The following is an 18,097-nucleotide window of genomic DNA, read 5'->3' as shown; positions in this document are numbered from 1 at the left end:
ATGGGAAATAGAGCTTGAAGTCAAATGTGTTAGATTTCCTTCTCTTTCTAATTGTTATGCTTTTATAGTAGTTTGAATTTAAACCGTTTTAAGATTTGATCTAGAACTAGATTATAATAATTACAGATTGTTCCAACAAAAATGAAATATTATATTAATATTTGATAATTTCATTCCACTAAGAAATGAAAAGTAAGCTAATTCTGCTGATTTCAAGGTTTATTGCATCATTAAGGTATGTAATATTTGTCTTAGTCTAGTCTTTGGTAATTTGAAACTACAATACCTTTTATTTTTTTAAAGTAACTTTCTTTTTAGGTGGGGATGGGAGGTGTTGCACTACAACATTTAGGGAAATACTGTCATTAAATAATTATTTCTGGAGTAAAACCCAACTCAGGAATGGATAGGAGGGCTTGTTAGTCCTCCGATCCCTTCAGTGGATCCTCATCACATACATGTCTGAGTATTTCTAATGGAATTTCCTGATTTAGCTAATATTCCAGCTCATCACTTTCCACTTCCTGTCTTGAATTTTGTGCTGTAGCCATATCACCTACTGAAATCTCTCAACTTGCTGTGTTTTTGTGCCTTCACACATACTGTTTTCTCTGTCCAAGATCTCTAAGATGACCTTTATCACCTATATTTCTGGCCATTTCATTTAAGTGCTAACTGAGACCATTACCTCTTCTGGAAGCCTTACTTTTCTTTTTCCCGTCCCTCGGGCGGAACAAATCATTCCAGCTCAATGTGCCTTTATATCTCTTTATCACATTGTTGTTTTCTATTATATATATTTCACTTATATGCAGGCTTACTGTGTTTAGAATTCATGTTTTAACTATATTTAAATATCTAATTTGTATTATAGTACATAGTAGGAGAGCAATGAAAGTTTGTTAAACTTTGTAGTATAGTAAGTCTTCTACTTGTATGTATAATGTATTCTTTAAAAGCACTTGCATATAAAGAATATGTAAAAACATTTTAATTGAGGATTCTAATCTTAGAAAGAAAACGTTAAAATCTTTCTTATTATATAACTCATTGTGTAGACAGTCTTAATGGGATAAAGTTCTATTCTGTACATATTTTTTAACTTTGTTAATTTTCCTTCACAAATATACAACAGAATATATTATAGACATTTAAAGTGAAAGATTTCTACTCATATTATTTCTAATGATTTCTTTCAGTTATATTAAATTTACAAGACATTATTAATTTACTGAGGGAGACGTATTAGTTGTATTCAAGATCTGGAAACAGATTGCATACATTTGAATCACATCTTTATCATTTATAGTAGTGTGATCTTAGACAAGTTATTCTTATCTCTGTGTGCCTCAATTTCTTTATCAGTAAAATAGAATTATAAATGTTCCTAGAATTGTTATAAGGATCAAATGTAATAATCAGTGTTGAATGCTTGTCAGACAATGCCTTGCACACAGTAACTAAGCAGTAGTTATTAACCATCAATGTTTTATTCATTCTTTCATTATTGGTATAAAATAGAATAAGGGTAAAGATGGCAAAGGTGCTGACTGTACTAGGCTGAGAGGTCCTGTAATCTACTTGTCTGCAAGCTGGAAAACTGGGAAAACCAGTGGTGTAATTCAGTTAGGGTCTGAAAGCCAGAGAACCAGGGGATCTGATGGGTATAATCCTAGAGTCCAGAGACCCAAGAACTAAGAGCTCTGAAGTTTAAGGGCAGGAGAATGTGGATGTCAAGAACAGAGAGAGGGAATTCACCCTTCCCTTCATCTTTTGTTCTGTTTGGAACCTCTAGGAATTTGATGATTCCTATTCACATTGTTGAGGGTGGATCTTCTTTCCTCAGTCTACTGAGTGAAATGACAAACACTTCAAAAACCCCCTCACAGACACCTGCCTAAATATTTTACCAGCTGTCTGGACATCTCTTAGCCCAGTCAAATTAACACATGAATTCATTTCTCACCTTTCAGAAACTAATCATTGGCTGATAAGTCACACTGTGATATAGTAACTCATGTCAACTGATATGTAAAATTTTTAATTTGGCTTATAAAGGACAGTGTTGTCATGCCAGTGTATAATGTATACAAAATAAGTTTCATAAATACACAAGCTTATGAATTACAGATCACCTGTCAAGGTAGGGTGAGTGGATAAAGTCATCATGATTACTGGGAAAACAACTGGAATCTCATTCCAAAGAAAATTTCTTTTCTAATGGTGATCACTGGTGAACAGGCTATTAGCTTTATTAGCTATAATCTTCAGATCAGAAATCCATGACTGTACTTTTCTGACTTCCAAATTGATGATTAAGTTTTGTAGTAAGTATGTTAACAGAAACCAATCATTTACAATTTATGTATGGTACTTCTTTTCTGAATTGCAAATTAATAGCCCTTTGTGGATACTCAATAGTGGTTCATTCATGTGTAGCCACAATTTTTTATGAATAAATTGACTTAAGAAAATAGTTAGAAAAAGAGCTCATTTTCTTATTCCTGATGTAGCGTGCTAGGACTGAATACTGACAAAAGCTTAATTCAGCACCATACTGTATGCTACAGTATATTGAGAATAGTTACAAAGTGGTTTTTTTGCTATGCCTCCTATCCAAAGTGAAACCCAAATTATCTCAGACAAATGAGAATTGGCACCATCTTACAGAGCTTTCTTTGGTGAAATGAGCCCTTTCCATTGTAGATAGCAGAAGAGAAAAGAAGTAAAAAATAAAATTCTCTCAAGATTCTTCAAATGATTAATGGTGGTGGGTATTTCAAGATTTACTTATTATAAATCTTTAGACTTTTTTTGAAGAACATTATGCTATGATTAAAGAAACCTAACCTTCTCTTATTCCCTCTTAAAAGTAAAAGAGTGAAAGCTCTATGTTACAATAAAGGAGATGACAGATTTTCTACGCAAACTATCCCAAGTGGTTTGTGACTCAAGGTAGCTAATAAGACGCTGAAATGCAATTAACAGTTTTTGGAAGGTAGAAAATTGAATTGTTTGTAACATTTTAAAATAGACTACTGTTTTAATTTTTTTTTTAATCTGTTGTCTAGAGAAGCACATTTGAGCCTTTTAGTCTTCTTGCCCTGGAGAGATAATAGCAGAACCCATACTCAGAATTAGTATCTGGATATGTGGAATGTCCAGAAGGCCAGTAATAACTATTGATTACATGCCAGCTGCTTAATCTGAAAACAGTCACTTTTACTTACACTGACAAAAACTGTATCTTCTGAGAAATACAGCACTTTAGAGGAAAAGCAGAACAATGTTATTTTGTTTATCTTTGTTCACTTGTGCTTCACTGTGACAAAATATAATTGTTTGAAAATGTTAGTTTTTGGTGAGTGTTTGAAATTAGGAAAACATTTCTGGCTTTCTGGTAAATAAATTAAGGCTTTATTAAATCTTCTAGTTAGAAAAATGACTTCATAGCATTCTGAGGCAGAGAGTTCTCAAAAGACTTGAATTGGCATCCCAGTGGGAAATAACATTTAAACATTTTTGTAAAAATACTTGGTTATTTCAAGAACGTTAAAATAATCACTTAAAATAGAACTTTTCTAAACTACACAGATTTCTGTGTTTATAGTCAAAAAATGATTAGTTATCAAAAGTCTGTTCCCATTGCAGTCCAAAATGTTTCTACCTTGTGGTTTTAATGCTAAGTCAACTTCTTCAAATAGTTGATTTGCTTTATTTCATCTGAACTCAAGGGAAGCTTGGTAAAAAGAAATGGTGTAGTGCATGTACTTCTGTTGAATCTTATTACTGCTTAATGCTCTAGTGATTATTTTCGAAAAATGTAGCTAGCTGCAGGAGGCTGAAAGGACTTAGATATTATTTCCTCCATATTTCAGGGAGGGGGTTCATTAGATGGAGTTACATTTGGATTGCAAATGAATACAATCCAAGGACTATGTTGGTACTCATTTTCTGTTGGATTGAGACTTTTACAAAACCTAACTGGGGCACAAACCCCTACTTGACCTGACTTCTGTCTGTCTAAAGTCAAGTCACATCTGTACTTTGCCTGTCCCCTTACCTTAACCATGAAGAATTTACAAGTCCCAGTAGGTGCTGAGCAGTCTCTTCCCCTCTGTCTTGGTTTCTTCCGTGTCCTTCATTTGAGTATCTTCCCTTGCTTGTCTACCTGGCTTGTTTTAGGTCTCAGATGAAGTTTCATCTCCTATCTGAAACCTTCCCTAATCTTCAAGGCAGAGCAGATCACTTCTTTTATATATTGCTTGTTTAATCCTCTGTCAGCCTCTGTGAGGGAAAAGATCATGTTTTTGTTTCTACAACTCAAATTCCTAATACATTGTGTGGCACTTGGTAGATGATTAATAAATATTTGCTGAATTTAGAATATTTAGAAAATCCTAATGGCTTAAAATTAAATTTAAGTAGATTAGGGAATAAACAGTATTATTGGAACATTCTGTTGGCTTCATTTTCATTTCACTTAATGTTCTTGGAATGCCCTTGGAAGTATTTCTAAATCAAGATAGTCATATATCCCACATTTTTCTCTAGGTCTAAATATGTTATGATAATTAAAAAATTAACTTAAACATTTTTGGGTTATTTGTGTGATCTTATTATTATAATAACAAATAATAAAAATTTTGGAGTTAAATTCTGTCTTCTTACAAGATAGGCATCTAGTTTTTCTTTCTAAGCTTACCTTTCATTCTCCTCTCTCAGGCCTCCAGGCTGGTACAGTATATGGTGTTCTCAGAATTGCACTTTTATTTCAGTAGTACTAAGCAAGTAGATATGAACTTAATTAGAAGTTAAACTCATATATTAAAGTCATCTATAATATCATTATTTAAATTTTCATACTCTTTTCTATATTTCTATAAAGTAACCTATAATGTTTGTCACTAATCTACTTTGGAATCCTGTATAAAAGATTTCACCAAAGAAACATGTTAAATAATACTCAGTAGGTGGAAGCATTTCTACCCATATAGGATTCAGATAGCTCTTTGCTACTAGTGCATTAATTTTTTCATTTCTTTCTTTCTTCCACCCTTTGCTAAAAATATCTGTGTGTTAATAATTAGGTTCCTTTATATAAAAATTCATTCAGTATTAAAACAGTGAAACAAATTCTCTTCTTTTACAAGGAAAGTAATATTTAATGAAAGAAAAAGCTGAAAAACAGTAAATTACATGTACTTTACCCTAACCTAGTGAAAACGTATAATGCCAGTAACTTCATTTACATAGCTCTTCAACACACATTCTTTTATTGGAAGTATAGTTGATTTACAATATTATATTGGTTTCAGGTGTACAACACAGTGATTCAAAACTTTTAAGAGTTATACTCCCATTTAATGTTATTATAAAATATTAGCTTTATTTTCCTGTGCTGTACAATATATCTTTGTTGCTTACCTATTTTAATCCCATATCCCTATCTTGCCCCTTCCCTCTCCAATCAAGTGACCAAGTGAAGTTGCTCAGTTGTGTCTGACTCTTTGCGACCCCATGGACTGTAGCCTACCATACTCCTCTATCCATGGGATTTTCCAGGCAAGAGTACTGGAGTAGGTTGCCATTTCCTTCTCCAGAGGACCTTCCCGACCCAGGGATCGAACCTGGGTCTCCTGCGTTGTAGGCAGACGCTTTACCGTCTGAGCCACTGTCTACTGATATTTTGTTATATACATTCGTTTCATTGTTTAGATTCCACACATAAGTGATAACATTAAGTATTTGTCTTGTTCTGTCTGAGTTATTTCACTAGCATTACACTCTCTAGGACCATCCATGTTTTTGCAAATGGGACAATTTCATTATTTTTTCATTTTTAGTTGTATACTGCATCTTCTTTAGCCATTCATCTATTGACGGACATTTAGGTTGCTTCCATACCTTGGCTATTGTAAATAATTCTGCTGCAAACATTGGGGTGCATGTATCTTTTCAAATTAGTGTTTTTGTTTTCTTCAGATATAGTCCCAGGAATGGGATTGCTGGATCATATGGTAATTCTATTTATAGTTTTTTGATGAGCTTCCGAGGTATTCTCCATAGTGGCTGAACCAATTTACATTCCCACCAACAGTGCATGAGGGTTCCCTTTTCTCTATATTGTTGACAACATTTGTTACTTGTAAACTTTTTGATGATAGCCATTCTGACAAAAGGGGCTTCCCTGGTAGCTCAGCTGGTAAAGAATCTGCCGGTAATGCAGGAGACCTGGATTCAATCCCTGGATCGGGAAGATCCCCTGGAGAAGGGAACAGCTACCCACTCCTGTATTCTGGCCTGGAGAATTCACTGTACGGTCCATGGGGTCACAGAGAGTCGGACACGAGCTACTTTCACTTTCACCTTTCATTCTGACAAACAGGTGATATCTCATTGTGGTTTTTATTTGAATTTCCCTCATAATTAGCTATTATGAGGGAAACTGATCATAATTGAGCATCTTTTCATGTACCTGTTAGCCATTTGTATGTCTTCTTTGGAAAAATGTCTATACAGGTCTTCTGCCCAATTTTTAATTGGGTTCTTTGTTTTTTATACTGAGTTGTATGCACTGTTTATATACTTGAGATATTGACCCCCTATTGATCATATCATTTGCAAATATTTTCTCCCACTCAGTGGGTTATCTTTTTGTTTTAGCAGTGATTTCCTTTGCTATGCAAAAGCCTTAAGTTTAATTTAGTCCCATTGGTTTATTTTTGCTTTTTATTTCTTTTGTCTTAGGAGGCAAATCCAAAACATCATTGATCTGATTTATGTCAAAGAATATTCTGCTAGTGTTCTCTTCTAGGAGTTTTATGATTTCAGGTTTTAAATCCAGGTCTCAAATCCTTTTTGAGTTTATTTTAGTATATGGTATGAGGGGATGTTCTAATCTCATTGTTTTCTATGTATGTAGCTGTCAGATTTTCCCAGCACCAATTATTTATGAGACTCTCTTTTGTCCATTGTATATTCTTAACTCCTTTGTCATAGATTCCACACACGTTTCCTTTAAAATAAAGTTATTCAGATTATTCAGGTACACATTAAATTAAATGTCTAGTTAAGAAGATGGAATCTAAAGAAAGAGGGAAAGATGGCTTATGTCACTGAATTCCTTTTAATGAGAGTGAAAACATCAGACAGATAGACGATACTCCGTGAACACCGTACACGCATCCCCTACAGATGCCCCGTGTTTCTGATGTTATCCGCTTTCAGGTGAAGTAGCTCTTCCAGTGTGTACTGTAGTGATTCTGGAATATGTGCAGGAAAGAATGATGTTGGATTTAATCTTGGTAGGATTGCTTGCCACAGTTCTGGATCTTATTTCAACAATTGCTTATTCCCTACTGTACTGTAATGTTCCCAGAAATTTTTATCCTATAGATAGAATTAACAGTTTTTACATTAAACCTGAATTGCCTACTATTGTTCCATTCTCATCTTCATTGCTTTGATCATTTGAGAAAGAAATTTTACTTCTTAATTTCTTCTTACTTCTTCAGATGAAAGAACATAGCTACATTTCGACAGTTATCTCTGTCCTCTAAGTCTCCTCCATGAGTTTCTTTACTTCATCTCTTTCCCTTACAGGGAAAACAATTTCTTTCCCTGTGTTAGATATCCAGATTGGGAAAGAGTGTAGTTTGTGTCCAGGCTGATGGTTGAGTTATTGTTGTTTTCTGTTGGCAATTCTGAGAGAAAAGAAAATCTGTTTTCCAGAGAATTTTTTTTTCAGTTGGCATTTGGAAATACTTAGAAGCAGAGTTACACTACATTTTCTGCAGAGCATCTGTAGAGGTTGGACAGTAAAGTAGTGCTCCAGTTCTCAGATTACAACTGGAAGTGCCAAAACCCACTGTATAGCCAGGGTGGACAGAAGAGGCCAGGCTCCACAACCACCCAGCATCCGTGTGATGCTCTTTTGACTTTTTACCTTTTGTGTTTTCAAACATAGCATAACACAGAAAGACTGTTCATAATGTATGTATGTACCATTTAAGTTGCAATTTAAATAGTAAAATAAATATCTGAGCACTCACTATTTAGCTTAAGAGAGACCTGTTACTTACTAACGTAACCAGACTTCATTGGAGACTTTGTTAGGTAAATCTTTTAGATTTTATTTCATTTACGGATTATGTTAGACTTGTATTAATAGCTTGTTTTCGTGAAGGAACTTCCTATTTGGAGAATTCTTATGATAATTTCAGATGTTTTAATAAAATGATGTTAAGTGTACCACAAAGTGACTGCTAATTAAAGGTGCTCATTTTCTGTCCTGTGTTTGAAAAGTTTGTGATAGGAAAGATTCTTGGCTGAAGCCAGAGCAAATCCCAGCCAGCATTACTGTGCATTTCCTGTTTCTTTAGAGATTCTTTCTTTTTGCCCCATAATATTTTTACCCCTCTTGCTTGATTCTAGCCTAAAAAAAAAAACAAAACAAAACCCATGGGTATATCTTTTCTCACTTCAGTTTCTTGGCAGTAGGACTTATATTTTTATGCAGATCTGTGTGCTGAGCTTACAGTATAGTGCTTAGAGCCCCAAAATGAGTAGGCAGTAGAGGGAGGAGTATACGCAGAGATCTGTCACTAGGGGGCGCTGAGCACCAGAATTCATTCCTAGTAGGCTGATAGCAAGTTAGATTTATCCTTTTGTTTCACAATAATTTCTTCCAAAAAACTTTATTAACCATGGTGATTGGGTTAAAATGGAGCTACTGCTGTTGTTAGGATGAGAAATAAGATTTGATTGGAATATGAATCCTGTTAGTATCTAAAAAATCGGGACTTAGTTTGGATCCTTCGTTTTAATATGCACTTTAATATACATAGATAACTAGAGGATACTTTAGGGATACTTTTGTTAAATTTAAATTGCGATTCTCAAAATTAAATATTTAGGCAGCTTTTAACTAATAGTTTAATTGGTATAGTTCATTATATAAAAGTTTTTTAAAGAAAAGCTTCTTTAATAGCAAGCATCAGAAATAGCTACGTAAAGGTTTATTTGGGTTTTCTTAATGACACCAAGAGAAAAGCATCACTTTTAGTTTTAATCTTTAGTACTAATCACGTGCTAGGTATAATATTAAAACTACATTGGAAACCGCCACATTCAACAACCTATACATTAATGACTTTGATTTTGTGATGGTATGTTACACAATAATATTGTTGGAAAAGCACAATCTATTTTCTGATTGCCGACAATCTACAGAACATTAAAAACTCACCTATATGGGTTTCAAACTTTTTTGACTGCAATCTATATTAAGAAATTTATTATTACACATGTGCCCCTAGTATATATATAGCACACAGCCTATAATAAATTTCATAAAACAGTACTTACCTATATTAGCTAAAATACTTTGGTATATGAAATTTCCTTTTATTAAAAAAAGTTCACCCAGGTTTACTAAATTATTTTATTATCTACAGTGTTCAGTACCCTCAATATTTAGAATTGCTTTCCCATGTACAAAGATTGACTTTAAAATCTGTCACAAGGATATAACATAAGATCTTTAATTAATTTTTAAAGTTCCATGGATTCTCGTTTGTTTTCTGGTCTACTTGAAACGAGTAAGTATGGCTTTGCTGATTTTGCAAATTTTACCAGCCCTGCACCCCCAATATTTTCTAATGAAACAAATTCAATTTATCTCCCAGCCTAAGTAAGAAATAAACTTGTATGTTTGTAACATGCCATTTATCAAAAGGTCAACGCTCTTAGTATGTAACCTAAAATAAAAGAAGGAAGCATGCCTTTGTACCACCATAATGTCATAAAATTCCAGCTTTTAAAACCATGTACTTTTCCTGATGACTTTTTCTTGGAACTTTTTCTGTACTTTTTTTTTTAAAGAATAGAATTCTAATCAGGTTTTCTCCTTTGTTTCTGTATTTTAGAAAAGACTGTAAGAGTGGAGCAAGGTTAATGACTACTAGTTGTCTAAATACAGAGAGAGAGGAAGTGACACTTAACATTGAGGAGAAAAACCAGCTAGGATCTAGTAAAGATGTTCATGATGATCCCAAGTCATTGGAAAAGGTCAAATCACATTTGTTGTCTTTTAATTGAGACAGCTAGCAAGACGCAAAATATTTCAGAAAAATTTTTTATCCACAATGACTGAAGTAAAAATTTTGGTATGTTTTTAAGAGGGAACTAAGCCATAAATGCATTTTTATGGCATATATCTTTCTGGGTAGAACTTGATAGATAGTTGCCTTAGTTATGATTTGGTTTGACTAAATAAGTATTTATGTGAGAGATTTTTCTAGGCTGGAGATACATGCTAGTGAACAAGATGGTTCCTTAGGAAACATGAAGTCTGGCATTCAAAGAGCTCTAGATGTTATTTTATCAGATCTCTTATTTTTCAAGGTGATGTCAGGATTAATTTTCTGATAATTAATGCTTTTTACTGACACACATGAAACAGTGATCTTTTGTTAATTTTTAATGTAATACTTTAAATTATCACAAATTTAGATTTCTAGTGCTGTGATTTCTATTAAGACAGCGGGACTTTGGCTTTATCATATTTTTGAGAACATGCTGAGATAGTGTACATTTCTGTCATTTAATGAACTGTGGAAGTTGAAAATTACTCTGTGTAAGGTTAATTATGTGACATTGGCTTGATTAAAATGTATCAGGTTGTTAAAGTACCCAGATGGGTATTAAAAAAATAACTCATTCAAGACAAAATCTTGTGGTGTGTATAATAACAAAGATGAAAACAGAGGTATCCTGCAGAAGTTAACGTTGTTAATAATTCCCAAGTATTAATATTTTGTCTTTAACTATTTTAAGAGTTGAATCTTTTATGTCTTATTCCTCTCTTTCCCATAGCAGCATTCTCCTCCATGTTCACAAAACACAGTTACCATGCTTAGGAAATTTATTATTGATAATTGATAAATAACTATAATAATATACAGTATTAGTATATATGTTTTATGTGTGTGTGTGTGTGTGTGTGTGTGTGTGTATATATACACACGTACATAATTAGGTAGTATATCCTATCTGATAATATGGAGTACATACCCTCCGGCAGGGAAGCAGATTGAGAGCAAGAAGAAAATACAGTGCTTTTTAATCACTGAAGGTATCACCTGATTGATGGGAGTTTAAGAATATCTCATCATTCTCTTCCTGGTGTTAATTAAGCAGTCAATTACATCTCTAGATAGATGTAGTTTTCTTATTTATACATAAGCCAGAATAGTTGAATTTCCCTAATATTTATTACATCTTTCTCTACTTCTGTTCTTTCTTTCTTTCTTTCTTTTTGGTCCTGCTGTGCTGCAAATGGGATTTAGTCCCCCCACCAGAGATCAAACCCACCCTCTCTGTATTGGGAACGCCAAGTCTTAACCCCTGGACTACCAGGGAAGTCCCTCTACTTCTAGTCTTACTACTTCTTTAGTAAATAAAACTATAAGTCATCACTGAAATTTCCCCCTAGATCACATTTTTGTTTTGTTTTTATTAAAGTATAGTTGATTTACAATGCTGTGTTAATTACTGCCATATAGCAAAATGACTCAGTTGTACATATACACATTCTTTTCCATTATGGTTTATCACAGGGTATTGAATATAGTTCCCTGTGCTCTACAGTAGGGCCTTGTGTTTATCTATTCTATATATACCAGTTTGCATCTGCTGATCCCCAAATCTCCATCCATCCCTCTCCTACCACTCTCCCCCCTTGGCAACCACTAATCTGTTTTCTGTGTCCCCGATTCTGTTTCTGTTTCATATATAGGTTCATTTGTGTCATATATTAGATTCCACATATAAATCACATATTTTAATTCTGCATGAAGTACAGTCTGAAATATTTCAGTATAGTATTTTCTTTCAACTTCCCAATTAAAATTAATGACCTTTTAACACTTAATAAAAATGTTGAAATAATGAACTAAAGGTTGTATTATCATTCAAATTAGAAGAGGATATATTTTAAATGGCTACTACTCTCAAACATCTTTTGCCCGGCACCTGAAGGCAGATAACATCAGAAACACAGGGCATCTGTAGGGGATGCATGTATGGTGTTCATGAAGTATCTGTCTGAAATAATCTTGGTTTTTAGCTGGCCTTTTCACTATTGTTCAAACATTAAAATTATTCCTTATACATTAAAATTATTCCTTATGCAAGGGAAAAACAACACTAGAATTCAGTTAAAGACTTCAGAACTTTAAATACATTTCAAATAAAAAAATTGTTTCAAGTGTGTCTCATTTTACACAAACATCCAGACTACTGTCTGATATAATAATGAGGTTCTTTTCATGGTTCTCTTTCATCAAGAAAAGTTACCTCATAATATTTTTAGCATTCTTGCAGGTATACTAGAAATAAGTATACGCAGATTTACTTATTTGTAGTGTATCCTCTCAGGGGAAAATTAAAGTGTACTTAAGTTTAGTTCATGTATAGAACTTAAAGGACATTGAAGACTGTAAGATATATAAAACTGTGAATGGATTATGTTTTATTGGAAGTTTAATTATTTTTCACAACCAGGCAGCAATCTTTATTCCAGATATTTGTTGAATGATTAATTTGCTGAAAATATGTACATTTAAATCTCAGGTCCTGATATTTTATATTCTACCTACCTAGGAAATCTGTATATAGAAACCTCCCTACCTCTCAAATTTAGTGTGCTCAGAACCATTCTCTTGTTCTTCCTTATGAAAACAAGCTGTGTTTCTCAGCTTTCGCATTTTTGGTTAAGTACATTCCTAAGTTTCCTAGATTCAAAAGTTGGTTTTGAAGAAGAATGAAAATATTGTTCTTTCACATCATTGCAATCATCCTGCCTTGTCATAACAGCTTCCAAATCTTCAGTCTACCTTCTCCATATCAAAGTATTACCAGATTGTTCTAAAACATTGTTTTAGACATGTCACCTCCTTATTCAAGTGCCTGTTGTGAACCCTTAAGGTTCCTGGTGACTCAGATGGTAAAGAGTCTGCCTGCAATGTGGGAGACCTGCGTTCGATCCCTGGTTGAGAAGATCCCCTGGAGAAGGAAATGTGAGCCCTTAACGGGGAAGACCCCACGTCTACTTTACTGAATGGCCTTCAAGATACAGTACTATCTGTCCTTTTTTCCCATCTCTCCTAACCTCTGACTTTACAACAGCAGCTGTAAAATTGAACAGCAATGACAGTAATCATAACTAGCACTTATTTAATATGTGCCAGGCACTGTTTAAGCACTATTTTAAGTGCTTTCCATATATTTAGTAATTTAATCCTCAGAATGACTCTTTAAGTTGGGTGTATTATTATGCTCATTTTACAGAAGTTATTTGCTCAAGTTTATACGGCTTGTATATAACAGAGTCAGAATTTGAATCCAAATAATCTCCTTCCAAGAGTATAATTTTAACTCCTCTGCTGGAATTAGAGTCTTCCTTTCTGTAACACTCTTTTTCACTTATGAAGGTCCTTCTTTGTGTTTTGTTTTTAGTATGCCTTGCTCAGTCCTGCCTTTTGCCTTGTTATTTCTCTCTCTCTCTCACATGAGAAATTTCCCCACAACTCTTTCCTGTTGATGCAGATTTCATCTCTTTATTAAAATGTTTCAGGTCCTATAAAATCTGCCATATGTACTTCAATATAACTTTTCCCTCTCTAAGTTTTTATAAACTCGACCACACTATTTGAGCACTTTTCTTTTTGGCTTATATTCTGATTTGTATATATTTTATTTTGCCCATAAGATTTTAAGATTAATGTCCTGTGAGTTTTGGTACTTTCTTAGTATCAAAGAAAGTAATCCCTTAAAGTGATCTCTTTCTTAATCCCTCTTTTTAGACATTTGTAAAATGTTAAATCAGGTTAGTGATCCTATTTCTCATTCTGATTCATTGGGAAACTCCATGCTTCTCTATCTAATCAAATAAAATTGTTTTCAAATCTCAGCTCTGCCTAAGTGTGACCTTAGGGTATATTCATTTCTAAAATGTTGAAAAAGAATATCTACGTGGTAGAGTTCTTTCAGATATTAGAGATAGTATATGTAAGGGACCAGCACATAGAGGCTTCTTTTATTCATAGATAGAGCCTTTGGTCTGGAACCTTGTTGTATATATTCTGTCAACAGTTTGCTCCACCTCCTCATGCCTGTGTGTCCCTTAAAAAATTTCTACTTATGATCATCTTGACAGCACAGTGAATTCTTTCTTCTTACAAGGTCTGTTTATTAGTGTCAATATCACCAGTTCGTCCAGTCTGGAAATAAGGTGAACTATTATTTCATTCCCAGGATTCCTTTTAGAACCTGTCTCATTGAAGGTTCTTCCATTAGCAGTCCGCTGTCTTCTGGTATGCTGGCTATTTACAATAACAAGTCGGCAGGCCCATATTTCTTTAAAATTTGTGGTCAGGTGCTACCTGGTCTACATAATTTAGTTGCAGTTAATTGGTTGATTAGATGTAAACTAGTACATTTAGCACAATTTGAGTCTCCTTAAAAAGGCACATTTGCAGTTCAATTCAGAAGGTCTTTTTGTGAAATTTTCTGTTTGATCGCTATTTTGAAATTTAGGTTTGTTCACTGTGTCTGCTTTATATTAATGAATCTTTGAGTTCTATGCTTCCATCTGACAACATGTTTGAGATTGCATTTTATGAATGTGAAACCTTGTACATGCTTACTGATGATTTAGGCCTTATTTCTGCCTCCTGTGTTTTTGAAAATACCAGCTGCTGCATAGTTAAAAATGTAATTTAATTTGACTGACACATGATTTTTGCAGTTCATAACATGAATATATTTTCCTTGTTTGTATTCGTAAGCCCATTGGTCCATATGTTAATGTGTTTCTTTGATTTAATTTCATTACTTTATTTTAAAAATCAGTAACAACAACAAAAGTCTTGGGGAAGCCTTCTTATTAAATTTTTGAAACATGTTTCTATTTTCTGGAATTCACACTTGTGCTTACAAAACTCCTTCCTATTTTAGTGGTTTTCTATATTAAGAATTTTATTTTTTAATTAGAGAACAGCTTTTGATATTAATCTAATTTTATATTGTATTTATGGAACCAATTGCATTTTGGATACGTGAAAGAAACATATTTCCTCAGTTGCTCAATGCAGTTTTCAGAAACTGCTGGCTAGACTTAGTTACACACATAACAGATTGCTGTAAAGCCATTAATTTATATTGGTGATTTTTAACAATGCAGTTCAGAAAGCCTCTTTTAAGAGTAATATTTTGTCCCTTCTTTACACATAGACAACTGCAGAAGATTAAAGAACCCCATAAAGCCTTGTTTTATAAATGGGGTAGTATGTATAATGCATAAATATAAGATACTATAGAAGATCTTTAAGAACAATATAACAGGTATAAATACCAAGTGGGAAGCAGCTGTATGGGTGCTCGGGACAACATGTGGACCAGGGCATTAGAATAGGGCATGGGCCAGGACAGGCTTCATGGAGGTCATGGAATTTGAAGCCTGATTAGGGATTCAGAACCCAAAGGCTGTTCCAGGCAGAGATGGTAGCTTGAGCAAATAGAGACGCTAGAAAGCACCTGACCTGTTTGGATGTCCAGGAGTATTGAGTCTCTTTGAGGATAATGATTGTTTCTGATTCACCTTTAAGTTCTGCATTGTGCCCAATACACAGTACCTTACGTGTTATGTAAATTCAACAAATATTTACTAAACTGAACTATGTTGTTTTACATACACTTTATCATGGTTTCTGGGACCACTTTTCTCTGTATCCTAACATGTTGTATCTTTGCTCACAAATACATATTTTTCAGGGAAACAAGTCAATTTGTAATTTCAGTGACTTTGTGTATTAGTTGGCTTTAAAAAGAAAAGTAAAAGTTAAGTTTTATATAAGGAGAGAACAGCTTTTGATATAAATTTTGTATTTCTTAAATTGTACCTCTGGAAACACTTGCTTTTTGGATTTGTGAGAGAAATATTTCTCTGTTGTTACTTGTCTAGCTTTTTTAGGAACAATTAAATGGTCATTAAAGCATCAGATAAATTAATAGCAACCCCAACCAAGTATACTTTAGTTTAAATAAAAGCTAAGTGAAATCTGTCCTGCTATGAAAATGTAATGAATAAATAATAGGTTAATAAATAAGTAGCAAATAAGGTTTAGAAACTATTATGTCCTTTTTGAGAGATTTTTTTTTTTTCTCTCCTTGGAAAGCAATAAAATCTATGGGTAAAAGACTGTAGAGGTTGGCATTTTTAAAATTTTAGTTGGATAACAAAATCCACCTAACATTAAAACATGCACACACTTGTTGACTTTTCCTTGCATGACTACAGAACATTCCTTGTAACGGTTCTGTTGGCTGGTTGGTTTTCTTGTCATTATTCCAAACATCAGAGCAGTAGGTCCTATGTTGGTGAACTATTTATGCTATTTTAATTCATTAAAAAAACTTAGAGTCCCAGCTTTGATCCCTGGGTCAGGAATATCTCCTGGAAAAGGAAATGGCTGCCCACAACAATATTCTTAACTGGAGTATTCCATGGACAGATGACCCTGACCGGCTATAATCTATGGGGTTGCAAAGAGTTGGACATGACTGAGCAACTAACACACACACAATTTTCTCTCTTGTATTTGTACTGTTATAATATGAGCTATTAATTTAAGCACTTACACATTTTCTCATTCTAGAAATATTTAATGAGTGCTTACTCTGTGTCAGCCTGCTATTTCATAGGAGTCATAGAGACTATAAAGGCTTCCCTAGTGGCTCAGTGGTTAAGAACTTGCCTGCCAATGCAGGAGATGTGGGTTTGATCCCTGGGTCAGGAAGATCCCCTGGAAAAGGAAAAGGCATCCCACTTCAGTATTCTTGCCTGGAAAATCCCCAGGGCAGAGGAGTCTGGTAGGCTACAGTCCATGGGGTTTCAGAATGAGACATGACTTAGTGACTAAGCGCACCCACAGAGAGACACCATATTAATTCTTTGAGGCATTTGCAGATTTAGATTTTTTTTTTGTTTGGTGGTAAGATAGAATTGTTCTGATTAACCCACATTATTATCTCTTTCAGAAGTCCAACTTTCACTGGTGAGGTAGTTTTAGAGTCAGGGTAATGTAGAAGGGAATTTTACTCTTGCCTGAGTAGGGTTGACTACATGAGCCTCATTTCTCTTACCTACTATTCAAGTCCAGTCTGCTGAACACTTGGGCATTCCTTTATTCTTAGGAACTTGACTTTCTGGGCTTTCCCTTAGTCTTTGCAGCTTGATGCAGGTCTTTATTGAATTACTGTAGAATTTTGAATCATTGTTATGCTGATAACTAAAACAGAGCTAATATTAGACCTTCTGGGAATTATTTTTAAAATTAATTTTAGAAGTATTGATATTATAAAGAAACTTTGAGACATATCTCTATGCAGTGATTATAAGGTGATATATTTCACATATCTTGCCATAGTAAGTATTTAGAATTATATGTATATAGTTTTCAAAGTATTCAAAACTATTATATATATTTACATACCCAATTTTCATTTTATTTAACCAGTATGCAAATAATAACCCTCAATTTTACCAAATGGTTCAAAGGTGGTACAATAAGAGGTTAGTCTGGGTTTATTTTTGTTTAAAAAAAACTGTTACTTTAAAAGTGAAGTGTTAACACAAGTATTAGCATGTGTTAGATGTTAATGTGTTAGATACACATTAACACCAGTATTAACATGTGTTAGATACTTTTCAGATCTTTGCTCTAAGAAAATTCTACTACATATCTAGCCATATTCTTATGGTGTGAAACTATTAATATTTCGGAAACTAGTTTTAGGAAAGATTATATAGCTAAATAGAACCAGAGTAAGCAACTTCAGGCTGGAGTATTTTTATTTTTAATTTTTTCAAAGCTTTAGAAAATCTTTCTAAAGAAAATGGTTGTTGATGAGGCTAAGAAGAAGAATAGCTTTTATTTTACCCATTTCTTTGTATCATCATGGTGTTAAGCATTTTAAAATTATTTTACATATGAGAAAAATATTGTTGCTATTTTGTTTTAAACTTGGGGAA

At 33.7% G+C, this 18,097-nt stretch overlaps 1 protein-coding gene across 4 annotated transcripts in view; it reads left to right on the top strand.

Moving 5' to 3' along the window:
• RNF13 (ring finger protein 13) overlaps positions 1 to 18,097 on the top strand; it is a 127,100-nt gene that overhangs the window by 46,958 nt on the left and 62,045 nt on the right. The window lies entirely within an intron of this gene.

The sequence above is a fragment of the Bos indicus genome, chromosome 1 (assembly GCF_029378745.1).
Source record: "Bos indicus isolate NIAB-ARS_2022 breed Sahiwal x Tharparkar chromosome 1, NIAB-ARS_B.indTharparkar_mat_pri_1.0, whole genome shotgun sequence".
NCBI classification, from domain to species: Eukaryota; Metazoa; Chordata; class Mammalia; order Artiodactyla; family Bovidae; genus Bos; species Bos indicus.
This window is presented reverse-complemented; position numbering and strand designations above follow the sequence as displayed.